General features: G+C 35.2%; 1 long non-coding RNA gene across 1 annotated transcript; it reads left to right on the forward strand.

The window, feature by feature from the left end:
- Positions 1–7,383: 7,383 nt before the first annotated feature.
- On the forward strand, positions 7,384–10,454 carry LOC120203120. The gene is made up of 5 exons (XR_005523786.1): positions 7,384–7,826; positions 8,072–8,323; positions 9,313–9,423; positions 9,955–10,208; positions 10,294–10,454. It is a non-coding gene; the product is annotated as an uncharacterized LOC120203120 (long non-coding RNA).
- Positions 10,455–12,950: the final 2,496 nt, after the last annotated feature.

Here is a 12,950-nt window from a genome sequence, read left to right on the forward strand (position 1 = left end):
AAGCTAAGCTAACGGGTTACCTAATCGGCAAGGGAAGTCGTCGGAAATGCTACTTCCCAAAGAGAGACTTGAATCCTTGCGTGATATGAATAAGAATTAAGAATAAGGAAGAAGAGATAGGACCGGACACACGTAGCGGATAGAGAGCCAGGGAATGAATCGGTGAAGTTAGCATGAAATGTACCTTCTCCTTAGATTCTGACACAAGTTCCATGCGCCAGTAGAATGACAGGCACATACAAGTTCAATCGATATTTTAGTACTATAAATAAGATGGATGCACTTACTCGAAGTTGCATTTGAAATGAGAAGGCTTTTCCATCGCTTGCTCGGCCATTGAAATGAGAGATGCTGCTTTATAACAAAGCCTTGAATTGGAGTGAGGCTGAACAAATGGATATAGGATTGAAAGCTTTGAATTAAGTATGTTTAAATAAAATGGAAAGTTGGAGGGATTGTAACGGTCTTTGTTCAACGAAAATTACATATCTAAACCGTTTTCCTACTATCTGTTATTTTTGAATGATACATATTGAAAAGAAAATAAAGAAGATCATGCAAAAATTTTACAAATGAAGACAATAATCATAATATATAACAACATATCAAACCAAGATGACTTCCTGAACTATCACTCTATCAGTCATTTGAAATAACAGTAAACTAATTAAGAAAGCAAGCTTCCAGGATAGTAACGCAGTATAGAACATGATTCAATGAGCCAGTAGAATGACAGGCACAGACAAGTTCAATCGATATTTTAGTACTATAAATAAGATGGATGCACTTACTCGTTTTGATACTGTGCATAATATTTTTTAACTTACAAAGTTGCAATTGAAATGAGAAGGCTTTTCCATCGCTTGCTCGGCCACTGAAATGAGAGATGCTGCTTTGCACTATGAAATCAATAAAAAATGGTTTTTATAACAAGCCTTGAATTGGAGTGAGGCTGAACAAATGGATATATAGGATTGAAAGCTTTGAATTTATGTTTAAATAAAATGGAAAGTTGGAGGGATTGTAACGGTCTTTGTTCAACGAAAATTACATATTTCCTACTCTGTTATTTTTGAATGATACAATATTGAAAAGAAAAGAAAAGAAGATCATGCAAAAGTTTACAAATGAAGATAATAATCATAATATATTAACAACATATCAAACCAAGAGAAGACTTCCTGAACTATCGCTCTATCGGTCATTTGAAATAACAGTAAACTAATTAAGAAGCTTGGATAGTAACGCAGTAGAGAACATGATTCAATGAGCCAGTATAATGATAGGCACAGACAAGTTCAATCTATATTAACTTACAAAGTTGCATTTGAAATGAGAAGGCTTTTCCATCGCTTGCTCGGCCATTGAAATGAGAGATGCTGCTTTGCACTATGAAATCAATACAAATGGTTTTATAACAAAGCCTTGAATTGAAGTGAGGCTGAACAAATGGATATAGGATTGAAAGCTTTGAATTAAAGTATGTTTAAATAAATGGATAGTTGGAGGGATTGTAACGGTCTAATTTTGAGGGCCCCTACTAGCCGTTGAGATTTAAATAAAGTTGAATTTGGAGTTTTTGGTTAGAGATTATTTAGGTACTAAATAAAAAATTATTAATTACTTATTATATTAACTTCTGACACCAAAATGAATGAAAGGTTCCTCAACAGCAACAACAACTGGCCAGCACCCAGAGAACCCCGCATTTGTGGCTGAATATGCGATTGCAAATGCAAAGAAAAAGTTGCCGAATTACTGTATTTTGATTCTAGGATGAACAAGTTACAGTTCCAGGCAAAGATTGAGCAATGGTGAAAGCTTCGCAAGATGTTGAAATAGGTTACGTTTGTTCATCAAGCTTGAAATAAGTAACCATCTTCTCGACTTCATTTCTTTCGGTTTCACTTTTCGACTATCGCAACGAACTTGGAATAAATCGCAACGCGAACTTCGACTATCGCAACGAATTTGGAATAAATCTCAACGCGAACTTCGACTATCGCAACGAACTTTGAATAAATCGTAATCCGAACTACGACTATCGCAACGAATTTGAAAAATCACAACGCGAACTTTGACTATCGCAATGCGAACTTGGACTTTCGCAATGCGAATATGTAAATCGCAATGCGATAGTCGAAGTTCGCGTTGCGAATCTGGAAACTGATTTGCGATACCGGAGATCGCGTTGCGAATTATCGATCGCATTGCGATTTAGTTGGTCATTTTGGCAAATCCAAAAAAAGTTGGTTAAAATCATATATTATAAGACATTTTTGGTCACTAAGGTTATTTTCTCTTAATTTTATCCAGTAATGCACCTAATCTTGAACTCTCAATTACCCTAAACCTTAATATGACTATTTACATTTGAAAGTTTTTGTACAGAGCAAATACAAAAGTGTGAGATTTATCGTTTAATATAGAGTTGAAAAATGTTGATATAGTTTTGGAAATTGTATGATATTAAATTTAGAATTGTCTCCTTTTCAAATAAAAGATCATGATTCACATGGCATTCGCTTAGAACTGTTTGGCTGATTGTTGATCCAGGACTCGTGCCCCTGGAAATGAGACTATGGTGCAAACCTAAAGTAACACAATGATATTACTCTTTGGTATCCATGTACTTTGTTTTCTGTTACTCTGTATAATATATCCGAAAATGATTAAAGAGCTGCAGTTTGTTGTTTTTATTTAATAAGTAACGGACAATACTCACGAATTATAGACTCGTGCTCTTTTCACCATTCTTTTAGTAGGTCAATACTTCATTCCTTGGCCTCTTCATAAAGACTGTAAATTATCAATCTTTTTGAGAACCTAGAATTCCTCCATAGCCTCTAGTAAGTCATGTTCTTGTTTTCTGTTTGTAGATAGTGAACTGTGCAACAGATTTTGCTCTCTCGAATCTCTTCAGATAGAATGTAATGATATCCTCTGTCATTAAAAGTCTGCTTTTCCTGGTTCAGTCGTGTTAGTAGTTCAGCCAGTGATTATAGACACTGTTATTAGTGGTGTTGCAGTGATTATACATAATTTGCTTTAAAATTAGAGACATCCATTCCCTTTCAGGTCATTTGGAGACATTTTGTGAGTAAGATGTGTCGGTGTGATTATGTATTTGATGAAAGTGTATATTATTGTTATCCAATGAATTAAAAAAATAGAAATCAAACCCGAACCTTTGAAAATTGTAACGGCTAGTTCAATGGTGTGCGAGGGCCACTATAAGGCTTACCGTTGGAGAGTAGAAGTGGTGCACAGCAGTGGCACGCTCCTCGAAGCCTTAGACCATTTTTCACGTGCTCACACTATTTTTCATTCGTGTTTCCCATTCAAAGGGTTCTTCTTACCCGTCTGTTTGTTTGATTTTGAAGGGAAAAGCAGTTCAGTTGATATCATGCTGAAAATCTTCAAGAAGAAAGAATCTCCCAAAGGTATTTCAGATCCACCCATTCATTACTTTCTCTGCTAACTCTGAAAGTTCCATTTCTATGTTTACACTTACACCGAATATTTTACCTTTTCTTATAAAAAAATCCAGATGCTTTGCGGTCGAGCAAAAGAGAAATGGAGGTTGCAACTCCTGGTATGTGTTCATTTTCTGTACTTACATTGCCCGAACTCTTCATTTTTCTCTAATGAATGTAGAATCGGCATCTGCGTCTTTGAATTTTGACTGAGCCTCTCTTCAACTGGAGGAAAAGAAATTGGTGGCAGAGATCAAGAAGACCGCCAAAACCGGAAACGAGGCAAGTTTTAATTCTTGATTGGTTTCAAAAAAATTTGCTATTGATGTTTCTAAAGCCGAACAATACCTTTAAGAAATTTAATCCGACCCGACTCAAACTTGAATTTAAAAAAAAATTGATCCAATCGGGTCGAATTCGAACTCAAACCTAAATCCAAACCCCTCTAATTTGGCTCTCGTGCCCGAAATCAAAAGCATAAATGTGATCATCAACTCTAATTATAGACATTTTTTCTTCTTATAAAAATCCTTTTTTTAAGATTTTTTTTATAAGATCTTTTATGCCATTATTATGGATTTGACTTTTCCTAAAAATGACATTAGAACTCGTTGTGTCGGTATATGCACATTTAATATTATCTTTCTATTTCATCTCTCTCTAGATTTTTTTATTATAAAAAAATACTTTTTAAAATAAAAAAAATAATCTTCAAACTTAAAACATAAACAACCTATTTAATATTATTTTTTTATTTCACCACTTTCTAGATTTTTTTAAATCAATAAATAAACTTGAAACAGCTGAAAAACAACGCATAATAGATGATGAATCTTTTATTTATATTTTCAATAAATTTTACCAAATCTCACTTCTCTCTTATTCCTATATTGTTACAATCTTCACCAATCTTTCCCTGAAACAGTTGAAAATTAGTTTCCTATATTACCTTTACCTAAACCCTCTGTTTGAACATTGCACTTGGAACAAATTGCTTTCAATGGTCGGTTTCCTGCCCAGGCAAGTAATATTCCTCATTTAACTTAAAGTTTTATATGTTTAAGAACTAAGACTAAGATACGCAAGTGTTAACCACCTTCATATTTGGTATATGAAATCCATGCTTAGATACTTTCTTCTAGATGTCTATGTGTCATTGAACCGAATCCTAAAAAAAAAGAAATAAAATCAGTTTTGATTTAATATTTAATCAATATATAAATATTTATCACAAACCCAAACAATTAAAACTGATTTGATATTATAAATATTATAGTGAATAAATTTTACGTGGCTTTGAATAAATAATAAACTAATCAAAAACCTAAATCATAGCAAACCCTAGTAAATCTTAGTAACTAGCAAACCTTTACAAACCCTAGCAAATCCTAATAAACCCTAATAAACCCTCGTAAACCATAATAAACCCTTATAAACCCTAAGAAACCCTAGCAAACCCTAGTAAACTCTTGTAAACCCTAACAAACCCTAGTAAACCCTAGAAAACTATAACAAACCCTAATAAACCCTAGTAAACCCTCATAAAAACTAGTAAACCTTAGTAAATCCTTATAAACCCTAGGAAACCCTAGAAAAACTTAACAAACCCTTACAAACCCTAGTAATTCCTAGTAAATCATAGTAAACTCTTATAAACCCTAGAAAACCTTAGCAAACCCTAGGAAACTTATCAAATCCTAGCAAACCCTAATAAACCCCAAAAAACCCTAGCAAACCCTAATAAACCCTTGTAAACCCTTGTAAACCTTTGTAAACCCTCGTAAAACCTAGGAAATCCTAGGAAAACCTAGCAAACCCTTGTAAATCCTAGCAAACCCTAACAAACCCTAGTAAACCCTTATAAACCCTAGCAAACCCAAGTAAACCCTAGTAAACCCTTATAAACCCTAGCAAACCCAAGTAAACCCTAAGAACCTCTAACAAACCCTAGCAAACCCTAAGAAACCCTAACAAACCCTAGTAAACCGTAGAAAACCCTAGTAAACTCTAATAAATCCTAACAACCCCTATTAAACTCCTATAACCCCTAAAAACCCTAATAAACCCTAGCAAACCCTAGTAAACTTTAGGAAAAACTAGCAAATCCTAAGAAACCCTAGCAAGCTCTAGTAAACCCCTTTAAACCCTTATAAACCCTAACAAACCCTAGTAAACCCTTATAAACCTTAGCAAACCCTTGTAAACCCTAATAACCCCTAGCAAACCCTTGTAAACCCTAATAACCCCTAGTAAACCTTTATAAACCCTAAACCCTAATAAATCCTAGTAAACCTTAATAAAACTAGTAAACCCTTGTAAACCTCAGTAAACAAAGTAAATCCTATCAAACCCTAGTAAATACTTATAAACCCCATTAAACCCTAGTAAATCCTAGTAAACCCTTATAAACCCTAACAAACCTTGTAAACCCTAGTAAACCCTAACAAACCCTAGTAACCCCTTATAAACCCTTTTAAACCTAACTAAACCCTTTTAAACCCTTATAAACCTAGCAAATCCTAACAAACCCTAACAAACCCTACCAAACCCTAATAAACCCTTATAAACCTCAAAAAACCCTTATAAACACTAGTAAACCCTGGTAAACCTTATTAAACCCTAGTAAACCCTTATAAACTCTTATAAACCATAATAAACCCTAGCAAACCAAAGTAAACCATAATAAACCCATGTAAACCCTTATAATCCCTAACAAACCCTAATAAATCCTAATAAACCCTATTATCCTAGCAAACCCTAGTAACCCTAGCAAACCCTAGCAAACCCTAGTAAACCCTAGCAAACCCAAGTAAACCCTTGTAAACCCTTATAAACCCTAAGAAACCCTAGCAAACCCTTATAGCCCCTAAAAACCCTAATAAACCCTTAAAAACCCTAGAAAACCCTAACAAACCCTAAGAAACCCTAGAAAACCTTAACAAACCCTAACAAACCCTATGAAACCCTAATAAACCCTAAGAAACCCTAGTAAACCCTTATAAACCCTAGTAAACCATAATAAACCCTAGTAAATTTTAGTAAAAACTAGTAAGCCCTAAAAACCCTAATAAACCCTAGTAAACCCTTATAAACCCTAGAAACCCTAGTAAACCCTTATAAATACTTGTAAACCCTAGTAAACCCTTATAAATCCTTACAAGCCCTAGTAAACCCTAGTAAACCCTAGCAAACCTTAATAAACCCTAGCAAATTCTAGCAAACCCTAATAAACCTTTGTAACCCTTTATAAACCTTAATAAACCCTAGTAAACCCATATAAACCCTAACAAACCCTAGTAAACCCTAACAAACCCTAGTAAATCTTAATAAACCCTAGGAAACCCTAAACCTTAAACCCTAGCAAACCTTAATAAACCCTAGTAAACTCTAATAAACCCTTATAAACCCTAATAAAACTTTCTAAACCTTTATAAACCCTAGCAAACTCTTATAAACCCTTATAAACCATTATAAACCCTAGCAAACCCTAGAAAACCCTTGTAAATCTTAGTAAATTTTAGTAAAAACTAGTAAACCCTTATAAACCTATAAAACCCTACTAAACCTGCTTGTAACCCTAATAAACCCTAGTAAAACCAAGTAAACCCTAGCAAACCCTTATAAATACTTATAAACCCTTATAAACCATAGTAAATCTTAGTTAACATTTATAAACCCTTATAAACCCTTCCTGCGCACGTGGAAGATTCAAAGGCAGCCGCAAGCCCACCCAAACTTGCAGCTACTACAACACGTGGGCCAAAGGCCTACCCCTGCACAAAAGTGCACATGGCTTACAGCCCACACTAAGATCATGGGGGTTGGTATTTAAAAACCATTCCAGTTTTGTTTCCTTAAGGGATGTGGGATTTTGCTCTTCCCAGAAAAAACTAACGCAGGACAAAACTCAACCGTAACTCCCCCTGATTCACTTGTTTCTCAGAATTCATTTCCATCTACTGGGATTTCCATTTCTTCCATTTTCGATGCTTCATTTGCAATTCACTTGTAACTTTTAGTTCATTTCCATATTCTGTTTCGCAGCACCAGAACCACTCTAGTATCCACGATTGCATCTTCTTTTTCCGATTCCGAAGTCGGAATCATTTCAAGCAGGGTAACGCTACTTCATCTGAAATTACTGAAATTGATGATAATGAAACAACCTCAACACCAGGAGACGATAAATTGATTCGGAGAACAACAAGTATTCGGATATCTTTGTATTACTGGAGTAGCAAATATCTCCTTACTCTTCTGTTGATAAGTCTTAGATTTGGCAAAAGCTTCAGCACTACTCTCAGTTCCCTGATTTCAACAACCATCGTTTTTATACTTGCTCGAGCCGAGGTTTGCTTCTACTAGTTTAGTATAATTTTCTTTCCACGTTTATATTTTCGTGTTTCTTGATTAACTGGATTATGGGTATTAATTGGATTTATGCTTCTTCATCAAACCTATCCATTATGATATAGTTTTGCCCATATATTGGAGTCTAATATAAATTGATGTCCTTGCCTTCGGATATATTACAAACACTTGTTTACTTTCATGTGCTAATGGAGACGCTTTTTCATTCCTGAATTTTTTGGCAGGGAAATTCAGGAGAGATTCGACAAGCAGCTGGTCTGCTGCTGAAAAATAATCTCAGAATTGCATATAAGTAACTGGATTATGGGTATTGAATTTTTCAATATAAGTCAGATTGTTGCATCATTAGCTGTTCTAGCAGTTTCCAGGAATGAGAAGCCACAAGCTCCATTGTTCACTTGGATTGTGGGTTACGTCGCAGGGTGTGCTTTTAGTATTCCTATCCTTTTCCAGCATTGTTTTCTCCCGTATCCTACGTAAGAGCTCACCTTTTTTGTTCAACATTTTTCAATGTTAATCTTGATGCCTAATGTTCATAATTTGGTAGTTTGTACTTTAAGATGGTTTCTCAGTGTTATATTCTTCTTGGTGTGGAATCATTTGCTTGAATTATAGGTCTTCATCTACTTTACCTTTTGTCTATTCCATTCTCTCCATACATGTTGGATGATAGCTAGCTTAGAAGAACGGAAATTGAGAGTTTTCAAAATTGTGCCATTGCCTCTAATAGAAGTTACCAAGCCTTGAGATTGTTTAATTTTCTCCTCTTACCGTAAGCTCGTGCATCTTTGTTCTTTAACTTGAAGTTTCTGAATCATGTTGCATGATCTCCTTTACATGTCTCAGTTTCTGGATCATTCGACTTTAACTTGAAGTTTGGTTCTTGTTCTTGGAACCAGTTGGGTTTTCATATTGCAAAATGTGGTACTGAGTATATTTGGTTACAAGGAAAGTTCTTGTTGTTATCTTCTTATAATGACAAATTTTAACCGATAAATTAGGAACTCTGCATCTTGCTTGTGGAGGTTTGTCCTAGTACTAGCTATGTGTTTTGAGTATGCATTTGGGTCTACACTGCTTTGTGTTAGAACTTTGCATTAAGGTTTATATATATATCATTTGGGTCCGATCCACGTGTTGCCTCCTATTTCTAATGATATCACCTCAGAATTTGGCATTTACTGTTAGCAGTTGCACCTATTTCTTATGCATATGTTTATCATTTCACCATGATTGTACCATATCTTACTGACGGTAAGGTAGAGATCCTGACATCGTATCTCTTTAACCATATATTCTTCCTCTTTGCTAAAACAGTATAATAATTCAATCTGTGCGCTATTCTTAACATATTTCATTTTCTAGATGGCAGGTGCTTTTTATGCTGTTATCATCATGAACATATTTTACTGCTTTATTACTAATCCTGGCATTTTCGTAATGTGAGATTTATCTGTTTAAATAGGAGGGTCATGATGATGTTATATATTGATGGAATACCGATCTTGAATCTCGGTGATGAAATGGCTAAAAGAGGGATAAATCCTGGTGGTAAGATGGCAGCAGCATCAAAGAAGTAAGCATCTAGACTTCCCAGAAGACTGTAGCGTTGTCCTATTCCTTATCTCAAGGGATATTACTTTCCTGCTATTTATTCATCTTTTCCGTTTAAGGTTGAAATGAAGTAATAAGTTTCCACTTAACCAATATTGTATTTTCTCCAAAATCTTATATCAGACCAATCCCTTATTCTTTCCTTTATCACCCCTATGGTCTTATGGCTTAATACTTTCCTTTCTCCTTAGTGTTCTATTATGTTCTCCATTAATACTGAATCTTTATCACTTCGGTGTTTCCTAAGCTATGTTTACTTGAACTTAGGTATGAATTTTGGACACGGATATTGTGTCCAACATGGGTATTTTCCCTTTTTTCCAAGATTTTCATATATTGGGATGCTACTTAGACTATCTTTATTTGAATTCCTTGAATTAGGAGGTTGGAAGTTACCTAGGAGATTTAGTCTAACATTTGAATTCTTTTTCACTGATATTTAATTTCTTATTTGCTTTACTTTGTATCTGAATACTATACCCCGACCTACCAGTCACAACTAGCATCAGTTGAGCAGAGACAAGACGCATTACGAATCCATACACTCAATATATCCTCATTGAAGCGAATGCTCAGCACTGCACCACAAACATTATCTCCATAGTCAAGTTGATCACCAACCAGGGCAAGAAACTGCAAATGTAAGAAGATACTTCGCTGTTGGTTCCTGAAGATATTACCAGCATCAAACTTGGTGATATTATCCCTGTCGATGCTCGTTTACTCCAAGGACTGAAAATCGATCAGGTTCCAGGCTTTGCTTTCATTCTTGCCTTTTTAAAGCATAATTAGATGCTCATACAACTTTACATTTTTTTATCGTTGGTTGCAGTCATCTCTTACAGGAGAGTCACTCCCGGTTACTAAAAATCCCCCTGACTGAGTTTACTCGGGTTCAACATGCAAACAAGGTGAAATCGAATCAGTAGTTATCGCAACCGGCGTGCATACTTTCTTTGGGAAAGCAGCACATCTTGTGGAAACACAACACATGTTGGGCACTTTCAAAAGGTTCATCTTGCAGAGCTCTTACTATCCAAATAAAATAGATTCTAGCAGATGTTGAGGAATATCAAATTGTGTTAAATCAAATATTCTTTATTGTTAAGTAAACTGCATGAGAGAGCCGCCGATTATGCGATAACCAGGAACTGACTGATAGTTAATTTCAGGTCTTAACTTCAATCGGTAACTTCTGCATATGCTCCATTGCCATTGGGAAGCTGATTGAAATCATTGTTATATACAGACCTCAACGTATGGCTTATTGAACTGGTATCGATCACTTGCTGGTTATCCTTATCGGTGGTATCCCAATTGCTATGCCGACCGTGTTTTCTGTCACTATGGCGATTGGCTCTCATCGCTTATCACAGAAGGGTTTCATAACAAAGAGAATGACAGCCATTGTGGAAATGGCAGGGACGGATGTGCTCTGCAGTGATAAAACAGGCACATTGACACTTAACAAGCTTACAGTTTACAAATGTTTGATAAAGGTCAGAGATTTGATCACTTTATTTTATTCTTCAAAGAACTGTCTCTTTGAGATCTATCAACTTTCCATCTACAATGTTGAGACTTAAAATGTAACTCTTTTCATCATAGGTTTTTGTCAACAACGTCGATAAGTATATGGTTGTTTTGATGGCAGCAAGAGCTTCGAGATTGGAGAATCAAGATGCTATAGACACTGCAACTGTAACAATGTTGGCTGATCCTAAAGAGGTAAAACATTTTATTTAATGAAAAATACTGTCAACTTCAACTCTTCCTTTTATATGATGGTTATGGGAGTTTTATGATGACACTCTCAGTCTCCTTACAATATCTTATATTCTCCATACGTGTATATGTTGAATTGAATTGAGTTTATTCTGTTGACAATCGAAAGGCATGAGCCGAAATCATAGAGGTTCACTTCCTTCCCTTTAATCCAACCGACAAGAGAACAGCCAGGACTATCTTTTCATGGCTAAAGTGTGAGGAGAGGCTTGGAATTCTAGTGTTTGACTTTATGGACCCAGATGTGAGCATTGTTACTGATGGAGTCTATTTTTCTTGAGTTCCATCTATTGATAGGTGGAAATTATTGCCCCTGAAACTCAAATTTTGTGTTTGTACCACACTTATTGTGGTAACAAACTGCTCAATCAAAACAAAACCCTTTTCTTCACTCATACTTTGTTTGACCTTGTATTGCTTGGTCAAAACAACATTAGATTGTTTTCTTAAGTAAAAAGAAGCAACTATACTTAAGTTTCAGGATTTACCTATTGATTCAGAAGAAGCAGCCTTTTAATGTTGTTGTGGGAAAGAGTATGAGATGATGACTTATGCAAAATTCAGTGCATTTTAATGCAACTTAATTACCAATGTAGTTTTTTTTTTTAAAGTTAGTATCTTTGTGACCAAGATGTAGGAGGGCGGGGATAGAGATGGCAATTCATGTCTAAAAGTATGCCTTTCACAGGAAAGCTTTTCTAAGTTATGCCATGTCAGATGTCTAGGAGCTTGTCTAGCATTTTGCTACAGACATGTTATGCGAGTAGTGCTTTATATCAAGTAACTCCTGTGTTATCCGAACTTGTGAAAATTCAGTTACTTTTAAAACTTGGATACTGGATTGGATACTGGTTCTTCTCTTTTGGTAAGTTTCAATCACCCATTTTTTTAGATCCTTGATATTTTGCTAGTTCATTCCTTTTCTTTACTTTGTTTTTGATTCAATTATTTGTTTAGGATGCAATTATGACATTGAAACTAGCCCATTTTTTACAATTTAGTTGCTTTAGTCCCCCCTGATTTTGTTTATTAACGAAATTTGCAGGAAATTTTTTTCCGGTATAAACCTGAATAACCCTGCAGCTCATGATCTTTTCGGTGTTTTTGCGACGGGAGCAAGCAACGCCGTTTTTACACCTATGTTATTTCCCTGCTTTACTTACCAGGATTTTAAGGTGCATGAATATTCTCTGGTTGTGTTTTAATTTAGTGTATTTTTTTCTGGTTGACAGAATTATATGCTATATATGTCTTCGGAATCCAGTTTTAAGCTAGTACCTAAGTTTTAAGACATTCCAGTATATTAGCTTGCCGTCTACTGATTTTTTGGCAGTCTTATCTATGCATTGAATAGCTTACCTCCTTGTTCTGAGTTGTTCTAACTTCTAAGTTTTTTAAGTCATTAGGTGTTTGAATCTTTCAATATTCTACAGGTGGTAAACCTGATTATGGAATGGATTTGCACCAAAAAAGAACAACTTCATGACAATCCCATGTTAATGATGCAATCTCAGCATTTCTCTTTGAGTCTCTAGAGTGATTTATAGTATCTCTATATTTTATTGTCAATGATACTAGTTGTGTGTTATGTAACGAGACTAATGAATCTAGGGATCATTTATTTTCTGATTGCAGCTTTACTAAATTTCTATGGAGCTCCATTCTTAATCTTTCTCACCTGCGAGTATCCCACATGACATGGGA

The sequence above is a fragment of the Hibiscus syriacus genome, unplaced genomic scaffold (genome assembly GCF_006381635.1).
Source record: "Hibiscus syriacus cultivar Baekdansim isolate YM2019G1 unplaced genomic scaffold, ASM638163v2 tig00009024_pilon, whole genome shotgun sequence".
Lineage (NCBI taxonomy): Eukaryota > Viridiplantae > Streptophyta > Magnoliopsida > Malvales > Malvaceae > Hibiscus > Hibiscus syriacus.